Consider the following 27,063-nt stretch of genomic DNA (forward strand, 5'->3'; position numbering starts at 1 on the left):
ATTATGAAAATTCAAACCTAGACCCCTCTCAAGATTTGGACTTCATAGGAGCAAACATAAACAAAATCAGAATGGTTGCATGCCTTCCATCATCAAGAGTGGAGGCCAAAAGAGATCAAGTCAGAAAGTTAGTACACAATCCAAGGGAATCTGCTCAAACAGTACTTCAGGCCTTGGGTTCTATGGCAGCAGCAATAGCTCTGGTCCTACTAGCGAGATTCCACATGAGAGTACTACAGTGGCTGCTCGCAGTTCAGTGGTCCATCCTTCATTAACCCATGTCAACCACGATAAAGATTATGAACAGTTGCAAGAGGGATCTGCCATGTTGGATTTACTTAAAATAGCTTACTGAAGGTCACCCCTTTGTCTCCCTGCTTCCCAGGAGACACAGTGACCATGGATGTTTCCCAGACAGGTTGGGGGGCATTATCTAGGAAGAACAGTCCAAGGCACGTGGTCTACTCAAAATATCAAGTTGCACATAAATGTCCTGGAGATGAGAGCAGTGTTACTAGCATTGCAAGCCTTTCAGGATGCTGTCCCTTGCAGGATAGTTGTGATTCAATCGGACAACATGTCAGTAGTCTGGTACATCAGCAAAGAAAGAGGAACCAGATCTTATCCCTTATGTCAAGAAGCATTCAGGGTGTGGCAGTGGGTGATCTCATCCAACCACTTTCTGGTAACATTTCAGGAAAGTCCAGTGTAATAGCAGACAAGTTGAGCAAGATCCATCATTATGCCTCACGAGTGATCCCTCAGTTAGAAAGTGGCAGAAGACATATTCTGCAGGTGGTGCCAGCCTTACTGCTACCTTTTTACATCCCCCTCTGAATGACAAATGCAGCAGCTACTTTGCCATGATCCCCAAAGAGGGGAGTCCCAGAGGGATTCTCTTACTCATGATTGGCCTCCTGGTCTGCTATATGCCTTCCCTCCAACCCCATTAATGCCTAAGTTTCTTCAGAAAGAGAACAGGTTGCAGAGAGCAGTAATCCTCCTTGCCCCATATTGGCTTCAGCTAATCTGTTTTCCCTTTCTTTGGCCTCACCTACAGAAGAAGCCATGAACTCTGGATCCAATTCCAAATCTCCTGTCACATCCAACAGGAATATGTCATCCGAATATTTACAGTCTCAAGCTGACAGCTTGGTATCTCCAATTCCAGTGATAGCCAAACAACCTGTGCTCTCTTCCCTAGTGTGCCATATCGTACTGTTCTCAAATAGATGGTCTACACAAATGTTATATAACACTAAATGTCTCAAAAGAATGATGCAGATCCCTTTTCAGATACTATTCATGCTGTTCTAGAGTTTTTAACAAAACTGTTTAATGAAGGAGCAGCTTATTCTCCAGTAGAAGTACAGCTAGCTGCAATCTCTAACTTTCATACTAGATTTCATAGTTCCTCCCTCACAGCACATAAGCTATGCAAAGCCTGTTTGACAGGAACTCTTTTACTCAACCCCTCATATAAAGACCCTTCACCACCCCAGGACCTGAATTTGATACTTCAGAAAATTATACACTCTCCCTTTGAACCTGTTCTATCAACCACCCATTAATCTGCCAGTTTTCTTCTCAATTTTCACTAATAAAAGTGAATATATGCTGCATTTGCTAGGTGCTCATGGACAGCTACATTTTTACCTTTATAGAACAAAGGACATAAGAAAACAAAGTAAATTATTTGTCTCTTTCACAGAAAATAGTTGAGACTTCCAGTTACAAAGGTGACTAGCTAATTGGATTATGGACTGTATTTCTTATATTTACAAGAGTCAAGGTTTAGAGTTCCCGAAACCTGTTTGAGCTCATTCCACTAGAGTAGTGGCCACCTCTTCAGTTTTCCAGTCCAGAGCGTCCCTGGATGACATTTGCACAGCAGCAACCTGGGCTACTCCTCATGTATTTATTACTCATTACAAGCTATATATGATCTCTAGGAGTAGAGCTTCCTTTGGTTCAATGGTTCTGAAGAATATCCTTCCACAAGGCCACCCAGGAAAAAGGTAGGTGGGGACTCTGTCCCACATGTGAGGATAAAATGAAAATTGACATCATCAGATAAAATAGTTTTGTACTCACCATAATGTTCCATCTGTGTTATCCATTTTTAGTTTGTCCTCACAAACCTACCCAGCATCCCCCTGCCCCTTTTTTGGCTTCTAGAGGAGCAAATTGACCTAAATTTCTTTTATTGGCTTTTGTGAAAGCCAAAAATGGTCTTAACATTATTTGAGGTAATTTCAAAATCTATTATTCTATGAGTATAAGCAAACAAGATCTGAGGTTATCGGGAGAGAGGCGTTGTGGGTAAGGGAGGGTGCTCAAGAACTTTTTGGTTGCCATGAGCTATTGCAATGACTGAGTCAAATCTAAGGGCCCTGATTTGAGCCCATATGTGAGGACAAAATGAAAATGGACAACACGGATGGAATGTTATGGTGAGGACATAACTATTTTTTTTCTAACCAGTAATTAATACTGAAGTAGACGATTTAACCTGATATAATAGTTTGTTTTCAGTGGTTATTCTAATTAAAAGATCTCCCTTAGACTGGCAAAGTTCGATTTAGAAAAATATATATCATTCTGGTATGAGTTTGGCACCTACTGAGCCATTTTCCTTTTCTGCTGCTTAATGTGACTCCTCACTGAACTACAGACAGCAGTGCTCTTATTTTGCTCACTAATTAGTTAATATGTTCAGATAAAAAAAAACTTTTCATCACTTATGCAGGTTTTCTTGACTTTGCCTGATCTGTATCTGTTTTATTGATGAATACTTGATTATACTTACCATATTGCTTTTTTATAGATTATATTGATGTGTGAATGCTTACACTAGATCTTCTGTTCAACTCTGATGTATAATAATTTATGGGTTTATGAGATTTTTTCCTCTGGCTTCATGTGAAAATAGATTGTGCCCAGATGGACCTTCCCATTCAATAAATGCAAACAAATTACATTTGGGTGAGGTTCTGCATTCTTGATGTAAATGATTGGAATAATGCTAATGTACTTCTGGTAGGCCACTGGAATATCTGTGCTCTTCCAAGCTTAGTGACTAGCTGGATGGGCAAGTCCTTTGGTATGCGATCCCCTTTGCTCATGTTTATTATTGGAACCTGCATATTGTACCCATCCTATACATTTCAGAGAGCCCTTTGCTGCTTAGGTTCTATTGCGTCCAGAGCCATTGGTGTCACTGCAGCCTGCTTTGTCTGCTCTCAGCAATTACCAGCCAAGGTATTCAACATTTATAATCGTATACTCATTCCCTTGCTTGTCATGCAGAAGCATGTCACTACTTTTCATAGTGCAACACTAATCTGCATGCAAATAGTTGCTGGCCTGTATATTCATTAAAAAAGTGGTAGTAGTATTGTGATTACTTTGTCTATATTTACCATACATTGCTTTAAGAGAGAAAGAAATCACTGCGTTCCCTTAAGCCTCTCTGTTCAGCTCTGTGAAGTCATTTTCATCTGCATGAATTCCTAAGACTTTGATTCTACACAGACTCCATTTCAGTATGCACTTTACTTGTTTGCTTGAAAGAGATCAAGAAACCCCTACACATAACATGCTAACACATGAATAGATGCATCTTGTAATCTGTTACTGAATGGTATACAGTATTCTTGACTTACTCCTTTGCTTAAGTTTTACTGGACAATTCAAGAAAATCTCCATTAAATCTTAGTGTAATTTGCCTTTGTTTACTTGTTAACCAAGCAAATTTACTACTCAAATGCTCTGTTGAGAGGTGACAATGAACTTTGGAAGCACTGTAGTGCTTGCTTAGAGTCGCACAGTAGAGATGTGGAGACAGGAAAGAATAAAATCCAGGATTACGCAATAACAGACGATGTGGTGTGGTATATTGAAGATTTACCCATGGCTGGTGTGGTTTAATCACAAGGGTGAAGCCCAAGTGATTAAATAATATACCACAACCATGGAGTCTGTTATTGCTATTATACAATGACATTATTTAAGAAAAAAAAATACTTTTCTTAAATAATGTCTTTGTATAATGGTGCATTACTGTTCTTCCATGGCTGGTGGTATACTGCTGCCTTGCTTTGATGTACTGCGCATGCGTATGGGACTTGCGTTCCCATGTATACCCAGTACATCAATGCTTTGAAAAGGAAGCAATGGAGAAAAGAAAGTCTCTGTTGCTCCGTTTTTTTTAAATTTTTTTTATTATTATTAAAAAAAAGTTTGGGCTACTTTAGGGGTGGGAGAAAGAGAAAGAATGGAGGAAATGCAAAGAAAATCAGGTACGTGTCTTTAGTTTTAAATAACGTACTGATTTTCCTTGTATTTCCTCCATGCTGCCACTTGGGTATGTCTGGAGTACGGACTAGATATATTTATATATATATATATATATATATATATATATATATATATATTTCATTTTTGTTAAAAAAAAAAGTTTTGGAATATACAAATGGAAAGAAGTCCAGGTGACCGGACCTTTTTCCATTGGTATATTCTGGGATTTACAACGGGCACACTGGTTGGGCTGGCCAATCAGTGTGCACATTTTTGAATACTAATGGCCAGTCATTGTATAATGGTTTATAGCCTTAATCAGTAAGCAGACTGCCAGCTATCTAGGTGAAGTGCATGCTACAGTTTTCAGCTTAGCTGCACTGTCTCTTAGTAACACATGAATACATATGGTGTTTAAGGTTTATTATTCCAAGGCTTCAAAAGGTCTTTCTAAATCTTTGCAGAGCTCTCCTTTTACATTTAGTCATTTATTTTCTACCACAAAGACTGAATGAATCTACCATCGCACATGCATATTGCTATTTTTTTATTTTGTAAAACATTTACTTGACTAGTGTCTGAATACAATAATAAACTTTGCAAGAAGACACGTCACTATCATCCTAAATTTGTAATGATAGTGTCAGTCCTTCAGGTATGCCACTTTACCACCATCATGGTTAGAAATGAAAATCATATCTGCTTCATAACGAAAACACTGATTGCAGCAACTAAATTCTATTTATGATGATCAAGTTCAAAACCCGTGTTTGTCATGTCATGACAGTTCAGGACCCACTCACAGTCATACGCACACTTGTTCTTTTTCCTGCAGAGTGCTTGAAACAACGTTAACTGATAATATATTCTGTTAGGTGTAGTTCTTTATGCAAGGATGTAGCCCTATTCTTTTGCAGACTACCAGTTTTAAATTCCAAAAACACTGAAGTGCGAGTCCCATAATAATAAGTCTTTATGGATTAAAATGGGAACCTACATAGCAGTAAATCAGGGATTACTGTTTCTCAGAGTATTATCTTTTCTAAAAGGTATGGCAATTTTGGAGTTGTTATACATAACCAGACAGGCATATGGATATAGGCTTCCACATTGTGGAGATACAGATGTAGCTTGCCACCTGCAAAAATAACTTTAAAGTAAAACAATTAATATCTACATTCACTGATCTTCTGTTTTGCTGTTTTTTTTAATTATCCTTCTTATAAGTTAACTACTAGACAAGTTGCTCTTGCAGGCCATTTTAAGCCTAGCCAGTATCCCTTTTGTGTTCAAAATAGCCTATCTTGTTTGGTTAGAGATTGGCCTTACCAAGCCCATGGTTGATTACTATGTATTACTCCTAATGAGAATAACTAGGATCATACTATATATAACTTGAGGGGATTTGTGCATCGGATAAAGCATTTAGGAACTGTCCATTAGTAGTACAAGGGGTTGTTTTGGGGTAAATTTTCTGTTTCGCTTGAAAATGGACAAGGATGAACTTTGTTTTATATGGATGAGAAGTCTGCTCCACAGCAGCAGCAGTTTCCTCTGCGAGATATACCTGTCCCTACAAACCATTCTGTTGATGTTCTTAATTCCTGAACTGACAAATACAGGTCTTACCATTGCAATAGGGAGCCTTTTTAACATTGTACATTTCACTGATCGGAGATGCCATGTAGTATCTCATTTCTCCTCCCTTTTTTATTTATTGTGTGTGTGTGTGTGTCTGTGTGTGTGTGTGTGTGTGTGTGTGTGTGTGTGTGTGTGTGTGTGTGTGTGTGTGTGTGTTTCATTCCTTCTTATGCCTGTCCAGCTGCTGCATCCAGGAGGGGTATGGATAGCTGTTCTGTATCATGAGACAGTCTGCAAAAGTGTTGGACCTTCTAGAAGAAACAGAAAAAAAATCTGAATAATCCTGAAAAGCATGTCAGGCTGACCTCACAAGCTGTGTAGCAGCCAGCCAGTTATGCCCCTTACCCCTGTCTGTAAAGAAAGAACAATGTATTAATTGAATTATGCCATTTTTTTTATTCTTCTATCCCCCCTCTTAGAATAGAAGAAATCTACATTTTCAGTCATGAAAATAATTTATTTTTTATCTTATATATTAGATTTAGTAGAAAAATAATGCTGACGTTTTGCACTGTTTGTCCTTTCACAATACACCAGCTGTGATTATAGTCCTCTGAACAAGGGTGTTAAAAGGTAGTATTCTCATACTGCGGATTTGAAAGGATTTTCTTTAGCATGTACCTGTACTGAAGTAATCTGTTTTGGTCCTAGATCATTCGTTAAGATTATTTTCCATAACTGCTTATGCAATTTCCCCTGAAATTTCATTAGCTCCCTAGGAGAATTGCTAGCGCATGGAGTACAGAAACATTCCCACACATGCCTCCTGTCAAATAAAAGATGTCAAAAGATAAGAAATGTATTTTCTTTTCCATTAATAATCACCAACACTGCAGACAAATACCTTACCTATGCACCAGTGGGTTTAATTATTAATGATACTGATATACTTTATAGTTCTGCTCCAGAACATATATAAAAATCATATGGAAAGAGAATGCATTGAAGACTGTAAGTTATGTACTGCTGGATTGTTGTGTAATGCAAAAGGTGTATACATGTATTTGAACTCGATTGTAGTTGTACAAACAGTCCATATGTTACACTGCAGTGAATAACTCTGCATGAACAGCTTGTTAAATGATTGGATTGGTATTTTTCTGACCTAGTTATGGACACAAGGAATCATTCTGGCATATATGAGATTATAGAAGTTTTACTTACTATTAGTGGCAGTAGAATTCATCATCAACAACCTCTTTTTTCCCATTTTCAGTATGGAATTGGGGTGTTGTATTAACTGTCACCATCTTTCTTAGTTCAGTGCCACTCTCCTACCTTCTCCAGTGGTGATAACTGAGTGTTGCAGGTCTTCTCTCATGCAGTCCATCCATCTCTTTGCTTGATGCCCTTGTTTCCTCTTGCATCTTCCTGTTTCTACCAAATCTACTTTACCAGACTATCTTCTGTTTTTCTACTTTTGTGCACATGTGCACAAACCAACATAATCTGTTCTCTTTGACCTTATCTACACTTGGAACTACTTTGGCTTCTGCTCTGATGTTTTATTTCATCTGTTCCACACTGTGCATGCTACCTCTCATCTCAGGCACTTCATCCCCATTGCCTCATTCTTCCACAGCTGCTCAGCTTTCACTGCTTGGGTTTCTGTACTATGCAGTAGCACCAAATTCATCTAATCCTTTCCAGCAAATTTCATGAGCCCAGTGCCTGACAGCAAGCCTGATGGCTTTTTCTTACTATGGGGTGCTGCAACAATCATGGCATGAGTCATATGGCAAAGAAAATTACCAGCAGTGCCATGTTCTAGCAGCAGCAGCACCAGTGTTGGACTGAATGTCTCACATGGCCCTACATCTTTTCCACAAGCACTGGACTGTCCATTGCAAAGGAGAAGTGATTTGTCTCATTTATGTGCTGACAATGTGTTAAAACTGATTTCATTAAGCCAGGTCTTTAAGGTTATGTGATTTGAAGAATAACTCCACACTGACCTTCTAGTAAATACAGGTCAACAGGTAATGCTGTGGTTTGCACAAGCACTTAATCTGTTCATCAGCCTGTAATAACATTTAAAGTTTGCCATCTTGGTACACTACACTGCAGTAAGGAAATATAACCAAAGGCACTCAGAATGGTCAAATAACTGAGAAAAATGAAAAGGCATGAGTCAGAGCAACATATCAGAACTCAGTACTTGTGCAGCTGCCTCCAGTAGATATCAATAGGTTGTTTTGTGGCCCATCAAGGAATGATTCATTCTACTACTCAGTATCTCTTATGTCCTCCTTATTACCAGATGCTTCTTACTAAAATATATTGTATATATTAGTCTTACCAGTATATGCCATTGTTTATGTCTGTACCTTACTGCACTGTGTATTGTATATTTGTATGTGCTGTTCACAACAGTGTACATATCCCTATAAATATTGCCAGGGTTCATCAGTCTAAAATGTTTTCACTGTAAGTGAGCCTTCTAGGCCAGGGTTATCCCTGAAAAGGGTCCTTGGAGTAGTGTATTCACCTGGTCAATTGATAAATAAATAAGCTAGGTAAGCAAGCAAGCCTGTTTTCGTGATACTGAAGACAAAACTTACTGAATGCTTTATAACTTACTTTTAGGTTTGAAAAACTCAAAGTTAGCTATGTCAATTAAGGACCCCTGTATAGAGCTGTAGGGGGTCACAGGCCTCCATGTAAAAAAAATTATAATAGTTTTTATCAAGTCACATATGCATGCTTTCATTCTTAAATCAAATGGATTTTGATGAGTTTGCCTTTGATGGACACTGCTACATCCCTTTAAAACTGCAATCATACAAATATAAAAATGCAACTGAATGGCTTTCCCTGTGCCATGCTGGATTTCATACCACTGAGCTGCACTCTGCTTTTCTGGCATCTACCTTCTCATGTAACCAGCAGGATCTGATGGAGACCTTTAAAAAACAGTTCATGACGAGGGAACGGTTTACTTAGTTGAATATTCTGGATCAGTTTTCTTGCCTTTGCATATTTCTGCACATTTTGGTCTTGACTGATAAAGCTTTTAATCAGTAAGTTAAACAGCAGTCCAAAGCATGCTGTAGCAGTCAGATTCCCCAGCCATATGACTTTCACAATATTTGTAATATTGCTAGACAGTAATATCTTCTTCTCTTTCGGCTGTTCCCATTAGGGGTCGCCACAGCAGATCATGTGTTTCCATTTCTTCCTGTCCTCTGTATATTGCTGTGTCACCAACCACCTGCATGTCCTCTCTCACCACATCCATAAACCTTATCTTAGGCCTTCCTCTTTTCCTCTTACCTGGCAGCTCCATCCTTTTCCCAATATACCTAGCATCCCTCCTCAGCACTTATCCAAACCAACACAATCTCGCCTCTCTGACTTTGTCTCCAAATTGTCCAACCTGAGCTGACCCTCTAATATACTGATTCCTAATCCTGTCCATCCTTGTCATGCCCAGTGCAAATCTTAACATCTTTAACTCTGCCACTTCCAGCTCTGACTCCTGCCTTTTTGTTAATGCCACCGTTTCCAATCCATACAACATAGCTGGTCTCACTGTCCTCTTGTAGACATTCCCTTTCACTCTTACTGGTACCCGTCTGTCACAAATCACTCCTGACACTCTTCTCCACCCATTCTACCCTGCCTGTACTCTCTTCTTCAACTCTCTTCCACATTCACCATTACTCTGAACTGTTGATCCGAAGTACTTAAACTCATCCACCTTCAACACCTCTACTCCCTGCATCCTCACCATTCCTCTAGCCTTCCTCTCATTCACACACACACATTCTGTCTTGGTCCTTCTGACCTTCATTCCTCTCTCTCTAGAGCATATATCCACCTCTCCAGGGTCTCCTCAACCTGGTCCCTACTCTCACTACAGATCACAATGTCATCTGGAAACATCATAGTGCATGGGGCCTCTTCTCTGATCTTGTCTGTCAACCTGTCCATCACCATTGCAAATAAAGGGCTCAGAGCTGATCCTTGATGTAATCCCACCTCCACCTTAAACTCATCTGTTGCTCCCACTGCAGACTTCACCACTGTCACACTACCCTTGTACATATCCTGTACCACTCTTACATACTTCTCTGCCACTCCTGACTTTCTCCTAAGCACCTCCATGCTTCCACTGGTATCTCATCTGGACCAACAGCCTTTCCATTCTTCATCCTCTTCATAGCTGTCCGTACTTCCTCCTTGCTAATCTTTTTTACTTCCTGATTCACTATCCCCACATCATCCAACCTTCTCTCTCTCTCATTCTCTTCATTAGTCAGCCCCTCAAAGTACTCTTTCCATCTGCTCAACACACTCTCCTCACTTGTGAGTACGTTTCCCCTCACTATCCTTTATCACCCTTACCTGCTGCATATCTTTCCCAGCTTGGTCCATCTGTCTAGCCAATCGGTACAGGTCCTTTTCTCCCTCTTCAGTGTCCAACCTTTCATACAACTCTCCATATGCCTTAGCCTTCGCCACCTCTCTCTTTGCCATGCTCCTCATCTCCTTATACTCCTGTCTACTTTCTTCATCTCTCTGACAGTCTCACTTTTTCTTCACCAGCCTCTTCCTCTGTATACTCTCCTGTACTTCCTGATTCCACCACCAGGACTCCTTGTTCTCCTTCCTCTGTCCAGATGTCACATCAAGCACCTTTCTAGCTGTCTCCCTTACCATCTCTGCTGTAGTTACCCAGCTATTCGGTAACTCTTCAATGCCCCCCAGTGCCTGTTTTAACTCTTCCCTGCACTCCACCTCACAATCATCCTTTTTCAACTTCCACCATTTGATCCTTGGCACTGCTCTCACACTTGTCCTCCTCCTCTTGATCACCAACATCATCCTACAGACCACCATTCTATGCTGCCTAACTACACTTTCCCGTCACTACTTTACAGTCTTCAGTCTCCTTCAGAGTGCCCCTCCTGCATAGGATATAATCCACCTGTGTGCATCTTCCTCCACTCTTGTACATCACCCTATGCTCCTCCCTCTTCTTAAAATACGTATTCATCACAGCCATGTCCATCCTTTTTGCAAAATCCACTACCATCTGACCTTCTGCATTCCTCTCCTTAACACCATACCTGCCCATCATTTCCTCATCCTCTCTGTTCCCTTCACCAACATGCTCATTGAAATCTGCTCCAGTCACCAGTCTCTCACCCTTGGGTACACTCACCACCACTTCATCCAACTCACTCCAAAATTTTTCTTTCTCATCCATTGCACACCCAGCTTGTGAAGCGTATGCACTAACAACATTCATCATTACACCATCAATTTCCAGCTTCATAAACATCACTCTGACACTCTTTTCACCTCCAAAACACTCTTGGCATACTGTTTCTTCAGGATAACCCCTACCCCATTTCTCCTCCCATTCATACCATGATAGAACAATTTGAACCCGCCTCCTATACACCTGGCCTTACTCCCCTTCCATCTTGTCTGTTGCACACACAATCTATCAACCTTCCTTCTCTCCATCATATCAGCTAACTCTCCCCCTATACCAGTCATACTGCCAACATTCAAAGTTCCTACCCTCACTACTATACTCCTAACCTTCCTCCTCTCTTTCTGCTTTCGGGTATGCCTTCCCCCTATTCTTCTCCTTCGGCCAACAGTAGCCCAATTTCCATCAGCACCCTGTTGGCTAACAGTAATGGTGACGGTCGTTGTTAACCTGGACCTCAACCAATCTGGTATGGAAATCTGTATTGTTGTCCACATATGTTATTTGGCAGAGGTTTTACACCGTATGCCCTTCCTGAAGTAACCCTTTCCATTTATCGGGGTTTGGGACCGGCATGAAGAAATGCACTGGCTTGTGCATCCCCCTGGCTTTGTTATTGTTAGACAGTAATATACCTAAGTATAACTATTCAACCACTCTGCAGATTTAACATTAAGCCCTTCATGAAAATATTCAACTTGATGATCTTTCTCACATTCAGAATTACATTAGTGTACATACTTCTGTTTGCTGTTATCACTGCCACAAGCACTACATTGTGTGACAGATGATTATCGTGGCAATGGAAGGGACCCACTGGCCAGTGATGTCCATTAAATCTGCTGTTTTTCCAGTGATGTGGAACTTTTTGCCACACTGAACACAGTAGTGCTTCAGGGGCACTTTGCAGCTATAGATATGGGCTCTTTTGTGTCAAACAGCATGGATTTTGTAATATTGTCAGCACTACAGCTGCCTTAAAAACAGCATACATACATACCTGAGCTATCACAGCTGGAGTCTTTACTGACAATGAGTAGGGCGTTTGAAACAGTCAACCACACTCCTCTACTCTACAAACAAGCTAAAGTTAATTTTGGGGATAAAGACTTCTCTGGTTGCAAAATAATCTAAAAGTCAGAACTCTACAAGTATATGCCAATAATAAACTTTCAGATCAATCTGTGTTAAACACAGAGAACCCTAGTCTTTGGCTCACTGCTCTTCTCCCTATTCATAAATGACCTCAGCCAAGATCTCCTTGACCTTAATCTCATTATGCATGCAGATTATATACTTTTACTAGAATTAGTAGAACAGATACTCTACAAACCAAGCAACTGTGCATCTAGACTGTCGACAAACTACTTATCACTTTTAAGAAAACCACCTTTACGATATTTTCAACAAATAGAAAATTACCAACAATTCAACCACTCCCTGTTAAAGACTCACTAACAAAAATGCTATCCCTAAAGTCACTTAATGAAAATACATAGGAATCACACTAGACTCATGCCTCAACTTTTCCACTCATCCTGATAAAATTACCACAAAGGTTTCATCTCAACATAAACTATTACCATATGTCTCACCTCCTCAAACCCACTTCTAGGAAAGCCAGTCAGAAATATACTTGTACCAAAACTTGAATATAGCCTTCCTACAATACATACAAGCCACAATCTCTTGAAAACAGGGCATGTAGATTTGCAAACAGCTGACCTCACAAAACAGAATTCTGATGTAATCAAGTCTATTGACTGGCTTTCGATAACTCAGAGCAACACTTCAGGTCTGCACCATCACATTTAAAATAATAAACTTGGTTTGCTGTCCCTAATTAAAGGAACAAGCCTATTCCCTAACTGCAAATGAAGAACGACATTTTTGCTTCTTATACCAGCCCTTTAAGGCAACAACGGGGAATAAAAGCCTTCATCAAATCGGGTCCAACTATTTGGAACAAACTACCAACCATAACAACTTTCAAAACTGAACTGCAAAGATCTTAAAATGAAGCCATTTGTACCTGCTTTAAGGAAACCGGATAGTGTTCATCTTTATTATCCCACAAATACTGTAGAACTTCCACAATCTGTAAATATTCCAAATACTGCAACATGTAAATACTATAAATATTTTACTAACATAGCTGCAATATGACTATATTCTAACCATCTATGAATGTTAATTGCAAAGTTATTGTATGCATAATTACACTATTGCTTTATTCCAATCCAGCTATCTGCAGATGTGCCTTACAAAATTTGTATGACTTTTTACCGTCTTTAATTGTACCCTGAGGCCTGGTTTGTGACTGGGAAGGTCCAAAAAATCAGTTCACTAACCGGGTTATCAAATAAAACAAAAGTGAAACACTTGCAAAATAAAGTTCTAGTAGGTATACATTAACATTTTTATTCGTACTTTTTATTATTACTACTATTTTATTTTCGTGGGGTTCACACTGCAGCTGTTTGCCATCAGACATGTCCCAAAGCCCTTCTTTAAAGTTCTCCAACACCTGTCCAAATTAACCCTTTGAATCTGGACCTCAAATAGGAACATCCATACTGCAAATGGTCAGGGAAAGTATGTGAAAAGGAGATGAGGGAGTCCCTGTGTGGCACCATTCTAACAGCTGCAGAAAGCCTTTTTTGCATGCCTTACACATTGTCCCACCACAGTTCTCTAAATGTGCAGTATTTATGCACATGCCTCAGGACTAAAATCATTGGTCTCTACCAATTACTATTAGTAATAATTAATTATAGTAAAATAATTAATAATGACCTCTTTGATTATTTTCTGTACTGCACCTGCAATGTTCATTGTATACATTATTTTTTCTTTATGTGATTTTGTTTGTTTCCTTGGAGTTTATCTCCCCGGGCCTCTACTGAAAATGGACATATATCCAGTTAAACTAGCCCGGTAAACAAATGTAAAAATAAAATAATAAACCCCTCCCCTTCACCTGAGATAGACAAGATGGCAAAAATGTTGCTCTACCCCATTCCCCCAATCTAATCATAGTCAGAGCTTGAATAACATTTTTATAAGGGTTTGAAGTTGAGTTTTGACACAATATAATATAGTTAGATAATGGCAGACAGTATTTCTGCAACTTACTTGGTTAGGGCCTTTGCCTCAGCCCTGTTTATCTTGCATATTTGTTCCAGCTCAAGATACTATTTCACAGTTATTGCGCTCTTAATTCTACAGGACCATTTTGTACATAATTTCCTTAATTTCTAACAACTCTGTATGAACAGGTGGATGCTGCAGATCTGGATATGTAGACTGAAATCTGCAGTGGGAGCTAGTCTTGTGTTTGATACACTAATGATAAGCTCCAATATGAGCAATCATCAGTGTGTGACTGCCATTGTTTTGCACTAAAGATTAAGATTGCAGTGTCCTGATGATTTCTTCTTTCAAAGAGATGATGCAGCCTTGGAGTTAGTATATTTGAGTAGCACAGATGAGGGGTTGCAGCCCTCTCTGTTGGGGTGGAGGGAGACTTCTCACCTGCAAAAATACCTTTTTTAATTTTTTCACTTCGACTGCTGTTTGCAGTCAGAGGAATCTGCTTCTTTGTGATCGCAGTTCTGTCAATCACAAAAGAGTCAAACTGATACCAGGCAGCCCTCTGCTATACATGGGCCGAGTTTGCCTACCAAAGACTGAAACAAATTGTAAATGTGCACATTTGTGTTTTGGCTTGAAAAGGACAACTATTATTATCCAATTCAGTAACGATCTTCTTTGTCTTCTTGACTTGCATCAAGACTCACTGGACAGCATCCGTAGTAACTTGCTTAAACCATGTCTTTTCAATGTTTGAAGCACATTGCAACTTTCAGAGTACAGCAATAAGAAAGTGAATTAGATGCTTGTTTCTTCCACCACAGAAATGCGACACTTAGTCATGCACCTCAACATCATGAACTATGCTGGCTTACTGCCCAACTAATTATTAATTATACACTGCTTACCTACAATAGGATTGCTCGATGATTTGTCGCATGTAAAGAAATCCCACAGTGTGTGGCTAGATCACATTAATGTGAGTATACGTTATAGCTGATCACGCTGCCTGCCTTCACCTCAGTAACAACTACCATCAGAATTCCTTGCTGTTTACATCTCTATGTATTTAAAGGCTCTGTACACAGGCAACAAATCTGCTGACGTCTTTTAAGGCCACACTGCAGTCAATGACATGCAGTCTTTACTGTTTGTTGTTGTTCTATTGCTGTTTTAGAGACAGACTTCTTTTTTTTCACTGTATTCCAGATCATAATTTTCTTAGTTTGACTACCTCTGTCTTTCCTAGCACTGCTTTTTGTTCTTCATATATCAAATTACTTTTCTGATACTGTGATTGTCCAGGACTGCTGTACTATTAATTTGTAAGGAACACATTCAGTTGTCAGATATTTCTTCTTTCTGTTCGTTAGACACTAAGCTTCAGGTTCTTTTCACATCATGGTGCTAAGTGAAATTTGCCAGTTCATAACTCCTCAGACCTAATGTTACGTTACATGCTGAATAGGTAAAACTGTGTTTATAGTGCACAACTGACAACAACACGGTAACAGCATGCGATGGTTTGGGTGAATTTTTCAAGGTATTCTTTATTTGCCAGGATTTTTTTAATTAGATCTAATTTTCTATAAAGGAAAGTTTGCAACCCTGTTACAAATAGTTGCATACCCACACACATGCACACAATGATTTTTTCCGCTTTTTCACTCTTTTTAATGTATTTCTGCTTCTTTAGGTGTTGTCCTCTCTCACACACACTGTAAGTAACATGCAACATCCTTTCTAAGATATGATACCCATGTGATTTCACTAACAGTGTACTTGAGGTGAAGATCAGCCATGCCATTGGTCCTTGTCAACAGTTAAATATATTTTATTCATTATGATGTACAATTTGCTAACAGCCTCAAATTACTCTACATATATTTTTCTTTTTTCTTCTGTTTAGTGCAGAATTTTATGCTTTTTTAACACTGTTAACAGGTGAGCCCCCACACACACACACACACCACCACGTTACTTAGATGACATTGCTAATTCTGCACCAGAAAATTCCCTGTTTTGAGCATGTTTCCACAAGAACCTCATAGTTACATCTAATATTTTATAATGGAGAGTGTTGTTCTCTACTTTTTTCAGCAATCTTATTATTTAAGAATTGTCTCAAATATGAAATACGACTAAACTCTCTCTGGCCAAGCACTAGCTGGGAAGTAGGAGATTAGTTCTGAAAACCGAAAATAAACATCCAAACAAAGGGCCAGATTTATGAATGGCTGCAAGTCATGCCACTGTTATATGTGCGGTGCTATGCACACATGATAGTGTGCTATTTTCTATTCATTGACTGCTTTACACGAGCTGCAGAACAAAGGTAAATGGCAGTGTATACTAATGAAAACATAATTTTGCCAAATTACATGCTGATTAACCAATCCAAGATGCCGGAGCCATGCAGGAAACTATAAAATAATCATGTACACTTGCTGTAGCTCTTTGCCATGAACTCCAAAACCTATTGGAATACAGTCACCATCACACTTAGAAAAAAAAGCAATGTTAGGGGCTGCTGCAGCTCTCCTGCATGTGTATGTGCAACAGGCGGAAATCTATGCTTATGGTGTTGATAGCCTTGACCAAAGAGAAGAGTGTTCAGACCCCATTTAACATATCATGGACTGCATGATATTGAAATATTAGAGTGATACATGGTGGATAAGAAATCACTCCAGGAACTCTGCAAACTCTGCTGCCCCACCTTATACTGAGGGGAAATTGAGGAGAACCTATACCAGTGGAAACTAAGGTTATGTGTAGCATAAAGGATATTAGCTACTGGTACATTCCAGGGACCCACGGGGGATATACTAGAGCTGTCACAGGCCCCAGCCTCCAGAATACTGCACCAGTGAAATAAACCTATGCTAGAACATTCAAGGGAGTACATCTATTTTCCTGCCACCCCAGAGAAGAGAGCAAGAACAATGCAGGAATTTTATGGTGTAGCACAATTCCCTGAAGTTTTGGGAGCTGTAGACTGCATTCTCATAGAAATAAAAGCCCCATCTGGTCAATAGGGAAGGACATAAGTCAACAGGAAGGGGTTCTATTCAATCAACTGCCAGGTTGTCTGTAATGCCCAAGGGATCATCCTCAATGTGTAGGCTGCTTCAAGCCAGTCATTTACCCACTGTACAGATACCAGTTAACAGGACAATTATATTAACAGTTCCACAAGTAGATCAATAAGTAAGAATGCAATATCACTGATATGAATGCATGACTTACAATACTAACTGAAAAAAATCCTTCCCCAACTGGGCATCCACAAAAATATCCCAGTTTTTCTTATGCAATACATATGCATAAAATCAACATTGTGAGAAAGGCTCATTTGGCTATCCACTCTGTACATCAGACATATATACAACCCTTAGTCAAAACAAAATGAACAAAGGACATGGCACAGTCATCATCATTTGCATAGGTTGGAGGTGGGTGGCAAAACCAAGGCTGACATTAAACTAGTGAGAGTGTAAGAAAAACAGAGCATGTGAAGTTGTTCTATCTCACCATTCATTCTTTACTGATGGGTTTGGAGCCGATCGCTCAGCTCTGAGTCGGCCAATTGCAAAGCTTGAGGACTTCGAATAGCTCGAGGCCAAGTCCCTGTCCCATGATGCACCAAGAGTTATCCCAGATCTAGTTTGCCACTGCAACAGATCGGAGGTTCTGCATTAGCTCGGGCCAGTAAAACTGTTTCTTCATTATTTACTTAAAATATTGCTATTTAGATAGTTTTAGGTAGTTTAGAATAGTTTTATAAAGCTCTTATAGCTTTTTTGGTGTGTTTACCTACTTTATATTCCCTTCTCATTAGTGTGCACTTTAAAAATTTGTAGTTGGCCTCTTGTTTTAGGCCTAGTTTAAAAACCCTTTTTCTAATTATTACAGTGTGTTTATTCAGTGACCTTTTGTTACAATTTATACTTAATACTTAGATAGTTATAGTTATTTGCTGTGTGGTGTGTTTAGCCTTAAAATTTTTTAGAAAAGGCTTGGTTGTTAATTACTGTTGAAGTTTGCAGATGACAGTAATTTTTGTCATATAATTATTCCTTAGAAAATATTAGATAAGGTTTGTTGTGCCTTATAGCAGCTATCCTCGTTTTCATTGCATAGTCTGCTTAGATTTTTCTTATGGTGTGCTTTAGACAGACCTTTCTATCAATTTAACATTAGTATTACTGTGTGTGTGTGTGTGTGTGTGTGTGTGTGTGTGTGTGTGTGTGTGTGTGTGTGTGTGTGTGTGTGTGTGTGTGTGTGTGTGACTTAGCCTGATTTTATTTAAGGCTTTTGTGGATAATTACTGTTAAGAATTTTTTGTGATGACAGTAATTTTCTGTCTGAGATTACTATGTCTGACCGAGAAAAGCATCCTAAGTCAGGTTTCAAGAAGTACCCAAAATGTGGCCAAAAGATGTCTAACAGACAGCCATGTAAATTGTGTGTACTGTCTATTAGCCCTGCGTTTACAGGATAGCTGTTCTATATGACATTCCTTCTCCTCCAGGGTCCTACAGGAAAAGAATAGAAAATGAATAGACAGCGGTTTCTTGAAACCATCCTTCCAAGAAGCTTTGAGCGACCAAAATGGATCCAGAAAGTCATCAACATCTTCTAAGACTTCTGACTCAAAGAAATCAAAAAAATCTTCGACTTCAGCCCGACTGCCATTGGAACCAACAGTCTTTTCTTTTCGGAGCCGGTCCCCAATCTTGGAGCCGGTATTCGAAGCTCCTAAGAGTCCATTATTACAGTCGGTACCACCTTCGGTGCACTTATCTCGGTCTTCTGTAAGCCTTTCAGATCTGGATGTGGATCATGTGGTGCAGAAGCTGTTATTGGCACCAGCCTTGGCAAAAATTATATCGGCTTCGACCCAAATGGCTTCGGAGCCAAAGACCCTTACACCAGCTCAAACTGTTTCTCCTCTGAGCCATGCTGGTCCTTTGGAGCCGGAGGAGTTGGACCTGTTGATTGTGGAACCCTTGTAGCCGAGGCCTGCTCCAGTGTCTTCGGCTCCATTCACTCTGACATCCTCGGTGCCGATCGAGGACTCTAGGAGCCGACACTCTCTGGTCGGGTCCGGGGATGATAGTCAGACTGACTTGTCGGTTCTGACTCTGCCTCTTGGAGCTTCAGCGCGGATGAGCTCGGCTCCTACCTCTGGTTCAGAGCCCACTGTCCCGGTGCCAGGGGTATCGATGGTTTCCTCGGATCTGTCGGTTCCCTCGCATTGACGCAGAGGTGCTTTCGAATCCATGAGAAGAGTCATGTCTCCTAAGACATCCTCGACCTCAGGTCTGGCTTCCTCCTCCCCTAAAGCGTCTGTGTCTGCTTCTGCCTCAGACATCCTGACCAAGTGTAGAGACCCAGAACCTCAGGAAGCCCCATTGGGTGGCCCTTGCTCTTCTGAGACCTCACCAGAAGCTCCCACTGATGAGGGTCCCAGGAAGAGATTGTGTAAGAGGAAACATCTAGACTCCCCCAGGAGTCTTTAACATCTGATATTGACTTGGGTGAGTCAGAAGGGTCCCCATGGTTCCCCTCTGAAGACATCTCATGTACTGAGATACTTGAAATCCTTAGGCAGAGGGGTGACTGGCAGTCCAAAAGCCCTACTGAGGATGAGTCAGTTCTCCTGAAGGCTTTCGGGTCTCAGCCCTCTACCTCTTGGGTGTCTCCGCCCTTCAATGAGCTGATGCAGCTGGTCTCACAAAGGGCATGGGAGTCTCTGCATACTATGGAGCCTATCCCTAGGAGGCCTAATAAGTTCATTTCTGCCCCCCTTGCAAAGCTTTCTTGACAAAAGGTATGCCAGTTGATGCCATGGTGGTGGTGGCAGCCACCAAAAAGGAAATGTCTGAAACTTCCTCGTCTGTCCATCCTCCTAACAGAGACTCCAGGATCATGGATAGATATGGGAAGCGCATGTTTAGTTCAGCAACTTTTGCTCTTCGTTCACTCAACTATTTAACCCATTTTATCAGGTTACAAAGAGATCTCTTTAAAGAGCTAGGAGATACTCTTCAGGGTACAGTAGCTGCAGAAGCTACCGACAAAGTTGCCACCCAGCTTGCTACCCTCAATTCTATAGTAAACTGATCCATGCGCCTCATTTCATATGCAGCTGATGGAACGAGTAGGGCAGTGGATGCAGGAGTTGCTCTTAGGGGACACTCCTGGATGCGCTCGTGTTCCTTCATGGAGCTATTCAAGTAATCCTTTGTGAATAACCCCTTTGATGGCTCGTCCCTTTTTGGGCCTAAAGTGAAGGAAACATTAACCTTAGGTGTGAGCAGGATGGAAAGACACTGTCTGTCATCGGGGTCTGTTTTTCCACCCCTACCAGACCCTACCCTAAGGGTCAAAGGGGAGGAAAAATGTGGTTCCAAAAAGCCCAACGACCCTTTCAGGACACACGTGGTGAACCCCCCTCCAAAGGCAGAGGAGGGGGCAATAATGGAATACGCAGCAATCGTGGCAGAGGGGGTCCGCAACACCAGGGCAACAGAGATCACTTCTCTGGGAAGCCCTACCAGTGCTCCTGAAAGGAGGCCCGACTGTCCTGCTCTGGAGCTTCATAGGTTAGTACTAAGCTAACTGCCCTTGTGAGCCATTTTAAGCCTAGCCAGTTGTCCCTTGTGAGACTCAAACCATGCTCCTTGTGATTGTAAGGCAAACACCTTAACCATTAGGCCACCCTCCCAGTGGAGGCAGTCAGGGGTCACTTATCTTTGTACCCAGATGTCTGACTCAAAATAACAAAAGACAGCTGGGTACAAAGTATCATTTCCAGAGGATACTTCATCCACTTTGCCACACCCCCTCCACCCATAAGAAAAATCCCGGATGTTCCACCCAGTTACAGGGAACAAGCAACAATAGAGGTCCAAATGTTGATAAGAAAGAGTCATCCAACCAGTCCCAGCAGACCAGACAGGATCTGGAACTTACTCAAGATTATTTTTAGTTCCAAAAAAGACAGGGGACTGGATACCCATATTGGACCTCAGCAGACTGAACAAATCTGTAAGGAAAGAGAAGTTCTGGATGGTCATGCTTCAGTCTATACTTCCCCTCTTAGGGAAAGACAATTGGATGTGCTCGATAGATCTCAGGGATGCATACTACCACATAAAAATGGCCAGGCCATCCAGGGATCATCTGCGCTTCCGACTGGGAACCAATCATTACCTGTTTCAAGCCCTGCCCTTTGGCCTCACTACAGCTCCCAGAGTGTTCAAATGCATGGCAGTGGTCATGGCTCACCTGAGGCATTTAGCATTCTGGGTGTTTCCGTACCTAGACGATTGGCTCCACCACCACCACCAGGCATCAACTCATTCAGGCCAGGGAGTCCGCTCTGTCACTCTGCAATCAACTGGGTATTGCAATCAACTCAGAAAAATCTGCCTTCTCGCCATCGCAGTATATAATTTTTATAGGAGCAGAACTGGACACCACCACCACCACACTAAGGCTTCCATTAGAAAGAGTCTCACTTCTTCATCAGCATGTCAGCATTCTGATATCCAAAGACAAAGCACCAACATCAGAAGTTCTGAAATTGTTAGGCCTGATGGCAGCAGCAATTCTAGCCATACCACCAGGTCGTATGCACATGCGGATACTACAATGGCTGTTGCTCACTCAATGGTCTTACCAGGAGCTTCCCATGTCTCACATGATAATGATATAAAATTCCTGCAAAAGGGATCTTCAGTGGTGGTTGACCTCAATTCATGTCACGATAGGACGCCTATTTGTGCTACCCCCTCCAGCGGCCACAGTGACCATGGACGCTTCCCTGATAGGGTGGGGAAGGCATTTTCAGGGAAAGACAGCCCAAGGCATATGGACCGATCAAGAGACACATCTGCATATCAATGTCCCAGAGATAAGAGCAGTACTTTTGGCGTTGCAGTACTTTCAGGACTTTCTTCCTCTGGGTACAGTTACGATTCAGACAGACAACATGTCAGTGGTCTGGTATTTGAACAAACAAGGAGGAACCAGATCTTACCCCCTTTGTCGTGAGGATCTCAGAGTATGGCAGTGGGCGATTTCTACCCAGCGCTTTCTGTTGGCAATGCACATCCTGGGAAAATCCAGTGTGATAGCAGACAAGCTGAGCAGAGCAATTTTGTTGCCCCATGAGTGGTCCCTCAAGAAAGAAATAGCAGACAGGATATTCCACAGATGGGGCCAGCCTTGCTGCAACCTTTTTGCCAGTCCCATGAACACAAAATGCAGAAGCTACTTTGCCCTGATTCCCCCTCTGGGAGAAGTCCCAAGGGACGCACTTGTACATGATTGGCCTCCAGGTCTCCTCTTTGCATTTCCACCTATCCCGTTGATACCAAAGGTTTTACAGAAAGCAAAAAACCTTGGGAAAGACCGTCATTCTAATAGCCCCTCATTGGCCTCATCAGATTTGGTTCCCCTTCCTTTGACCTCATCTTTTGGAGGACCCTTGGATTCTGGACCCAGTTCCAAACCTTCTGACACACTCCTTGGGGGAACTCCATCCCTCTCTGTAGTCCCTGAAGCTGACAGCTTGGCTGCTCCAATTCCCATCATAGCCAGGTTCCATAACCTTTCCAATGAGATGAAGCAAATTCTCTTATCCTCTCATAAATCTTCTATGAGGAAGCTATATTTTAGCAAATGGAAAAAAAAATTCTATATGGGCCTCTAAAAACAATATTGATCCTTACCAAGCCCCCATGGCCTCCATTTTAGAGTTCTTTACTATAATTTTCAACAAAGGAGCTGCAGCAGCAACAGTTCATGTTCAACTGGCTGCCATTTCTAATTTTCATCTTGGATTCGAAGGATTGACTATTATGTTACACAAATTATCCAAAGCCTTTCTCAAAGGGAACTTTCATATTAAAACACCTGTGAAATCTCCCTATTCTCCATGGAATCTAAATTTTATGCTTTCCCACATAATTCTTCTGCCATTTGAACCAGCTTCCTCATGTGACCTCAAATTTTTGTCATGGAAAACCATCTTTTTAGTAGCTATTATTTCTGCATTCAGAGTGTCAGAGCTTCAGGCTTTATCCATCAAGCCTCCTTATTTGATATTCCATGCTGACAGTCTCACTTAGAACAAACCCTTCTTTCTTGCCCAAAGTTTGCACTGAAACTAATCTTATTGATTTGCCAGTCTTCTTTCCCAACCATTCAAGCAATTTAGAGTATATGCTGCACAAACTTGATGTTCATAGACAGCTCAGATTTTATTTGGATAGAACTAATGATTTCAAGAAATCAGACCAGCTTTTTGTTTCATTTTCAGACTCCAGGAAGGGTAGACCAGTGGCTAAAACAACTCTTTCTAAATGGTTATCTGATTGTATCACCTTTGCTTATTCAGCTGCTAACATGCTGTTACAGCATAAAATTAAGGCTCACTCAACCAGAGCTGTTTCTACATCCTCTGCCTTTTCTGTCAGACTTCCTATTGATAACATTTGCGCAGCAGCCACTTGGTCAAAGCCTCATACCTTTATCACTCATTACAAAGTTGACAAGGCCTCCAGGGACAGGGCCTCCTTTGTATCCATGGTCCTGAGAAATATACTCCTGTGAGCCACTCGAGATTGATGGTGCTTGGGACACTACTCATCAGTAAAGAATGAATGGCGAGATAGAACAATTTCACATAAAGAAGTTATGTACTTACCACAACGTTCCATGTGAGTTGTTCATCTCGCCTTCATTCTTATGTCCCTCCCTCCTACCCCTCCTGGGCTGTTAGATGACCAAGATGCTGGATCCATCCTGGTTGCTCAAGCCTTCTATACCCTTTCTTGGGAGTGAAAGAATGACATATGGTATTATTATACGCAGCAATTAAGAGATGAGGTAGCTCTAGGTGCATCATGGGATAGGGACTTGCCCTCGAACTATTTGAAGACCTCGAGCTTTGCAGTTGACCGACTCTGAGCCGATCCCTCAGCTCTGAACCCATTAGTAAAGAATGAAGACGAGATGAACAACTCACATGGAACGTTATGGTAAGTACATAACTTCTTTATTCAGTAAAGTATAAAATATCTCTGGCCCAGTAACATTAAGGTTTGCTTAGCCTGCATGAACACAATCAACTTGTGTGCTAGCACTGCACCCTGCCATGTTGGGCAGGTGTTAGTCATGCATGGCAGAGTTGTCAGTTCAGTTTCATTGCTTCTGACCATGCAAACCGTCTCTGCCAGGAGTTGCACTGCCACTTTCACATCCCTTGTTAAAAGTGTGGGTGCTATCACAACTTGAGCGATGTCAGCTGGATGAGCTCTCTTCACAGTTACATCCAGTACCATGACTCCTTGGCCTATCACTTCTGAGTGGAGACACCTCAATCACTGGTAAAGCAGTAGAAGTAGTACCACTATGGGAGCAGGATCTGGCATGACCATGCCAGCTAACACCAGTGGATGTTGCGGCTCTATAGGATGCCAACTCTCCCCCAGCAGACATTTCATCACAGAGACTGCCCAATCCAGTGTGTCACTCATCTTTTCCAAGGACTCACATAGTTGAGGCAGTCATGCATATCAGAATGAACCAGATGTAGGACTCACAGTATCTTTTCTGAAGCACTGTTGGAATGTGCCTGTTCCTCCATGACAGCTGTATACATATGTCTGGTGGCACATAATGACACACCAGCATCAGGAGGAGGGTGGACAGTTGGCCTCCTGTGAGCATGTCTGACAACCCTCCTGTGTAGTAACACACCCTCACAATGGCTATGTGCAGACTGAACCAGCAATGGAGTAACAATACTCCCCCAATCAACTGTGTCATCCTCAGCCTGTCCTATATCCGAGGGCTCAATGGAATGGGTGTGCATAGGCATACTGACTGTGTCTGAAATAAGACCAGGGGATGTGAGAGGCACAACCTCAGTGTCAGACTGAACTTCTGCATTCCCCAATTGTCCCTCTATATTGCCACCATCATCATCAGAGCCTACCAATACTTTGCACTGTCAGGATGACCTGTGATAATAAGCAGCAAACACAAGAAAGAGAGAAATAGGGAATAGAAATGATCCAAATGGTTCTAAACACTCATGTTAAACAATTTTATTGTAAAGGAATACAATATTTACTTTCTCCCCAGACTTGCATCTAACTAACGGGTATTACTAAGCAAAGAATGTTTGTGCTTACCATGTGCAGGTGGTCTTTCAGATGGTAATTCTGATGTCTCTGGAAAAAGAGGAATACAGTGGAAAAAAGACTAAAGAACATCACAATATAAATTATATGAGGAAAAAAAGAATAATATTCTGCCTAGATTCCCCTTAAGAAGTACATCAGAATCAATCTGACCATCCCCCAACACAGTCGCTGTTGAACTGTCTCTCTTCTTAGCCATGTGTCTGGATGTTTCCAGATATATCATAATTATACAAGTACATATAAAGATGTCTAGAATGGCAGTAGATGCCTTATATATAGTATACCTGGAAGTTGTTCTTGGGAAATACTTGTCTTGTCTTCCACATCAGCACCATTGTCAAGAGGTCTGTGTGAACCTCCTGCTGAGCTGTCATGATCTCAGACAGTGGACAGAAACTCCTCAGTCTCAGTGAGTGGTGAATCTGTATCAGAACCAACCCCATAGTCATCTGTTCATGTGCAACCACAGCTGCCCTCTTGCTGGCCAGTGTAATCTTATCAGTGGCATGGTGCTGAACCTGATTATAGTTTCTGGCATGGCTGCCCACTGCATTTATGTAAGTGACCACCTCCTGCCATGTTCTTTTTCTGGCAGACATATCACCTCTCCCTCTGTCAAGCAGGAAGGATCCATGGTGGTGTAAGCCTTCATTGATGACCTTGCTCTAGCGGTGTAACACTTCAATGATGACCTTGCTCTAGTGGTGTAAGGTTGCAGTCATGACCTCGTTCTCTGTTTCGCTGAATGTTGGCTTGCATGGAACAGATGGTCTGGGTGCCATAATCTTGTATGATGTGAAACTGAAAATAAGACAAAACACATTTGTAGCACATAGAGAATATTCTCTCCAAATAAAATGTGTCCACCCATCATCAACACAGAACAGCTGAGAACACACTCATTTAGGGCTACACATAAGCTAAGAGACAACAACCTCCCCCCAAAAAACAATAATTGTTATGCATTATCATTACAACCATTCTGGTAACATTTCTGTAATGAGGACATAGTTTTGTAGCTGGCTACTGGAAAGTAGTAGTATCAATAAACAGGCAAAAATTCAAAGTAGAAATGCCAAGCAATTTTCCTTAGTCTTGCCACTGTTGTGGACGTTTCCAAGGGACACAGGAGAAGCCTAACACCTATGTTAGCCACACATGTACAACCCTTTGAAGTTGATAAGAAACATAAAACACTTGTTTGCACTGGTGAAACTCCAAGGGGAAATGGTAATACAATACTGTGAGGTAACATACCATTCATTAACAAACTTTAAAAGCAGAGCAAGAATTGACATACCTGCACTATGCCAACAGTGAATGAAAAAATGATTACAGATAATTTTTTTTCTATTGCATATTGAAATACATTCCAAATATGAACATGTAAACAATTTATGAAGAGGCCAAATATATCTTATGAAAAAAATCAGCAATTTGTAGAAACATTTCCTGCGAGTAAATACCAGTAACAGCCGGTCTGTATCAAAACAATCTACACTCCTGTTTCCATAGCTACACCATTGCCTTCATATAGTGTGGATTCAGCCATCTGAACGCTGTGAAGATGCAGAGGTGTAA

Source organism: Protopterus annectens, chromosome 2.part0, assembly GCF_019279795.1.
Source record: "Protopterus annectens isolate FY-2018-M chromosome 2.part0, PAN1.0, whole genome shotgun sequence".
NCBI classification, from domain to species: Eukaryota; Metazoa; Chordata; order Ceratodontiformes; family Protopteridae; genus Protopterus; species Protopterus annectens.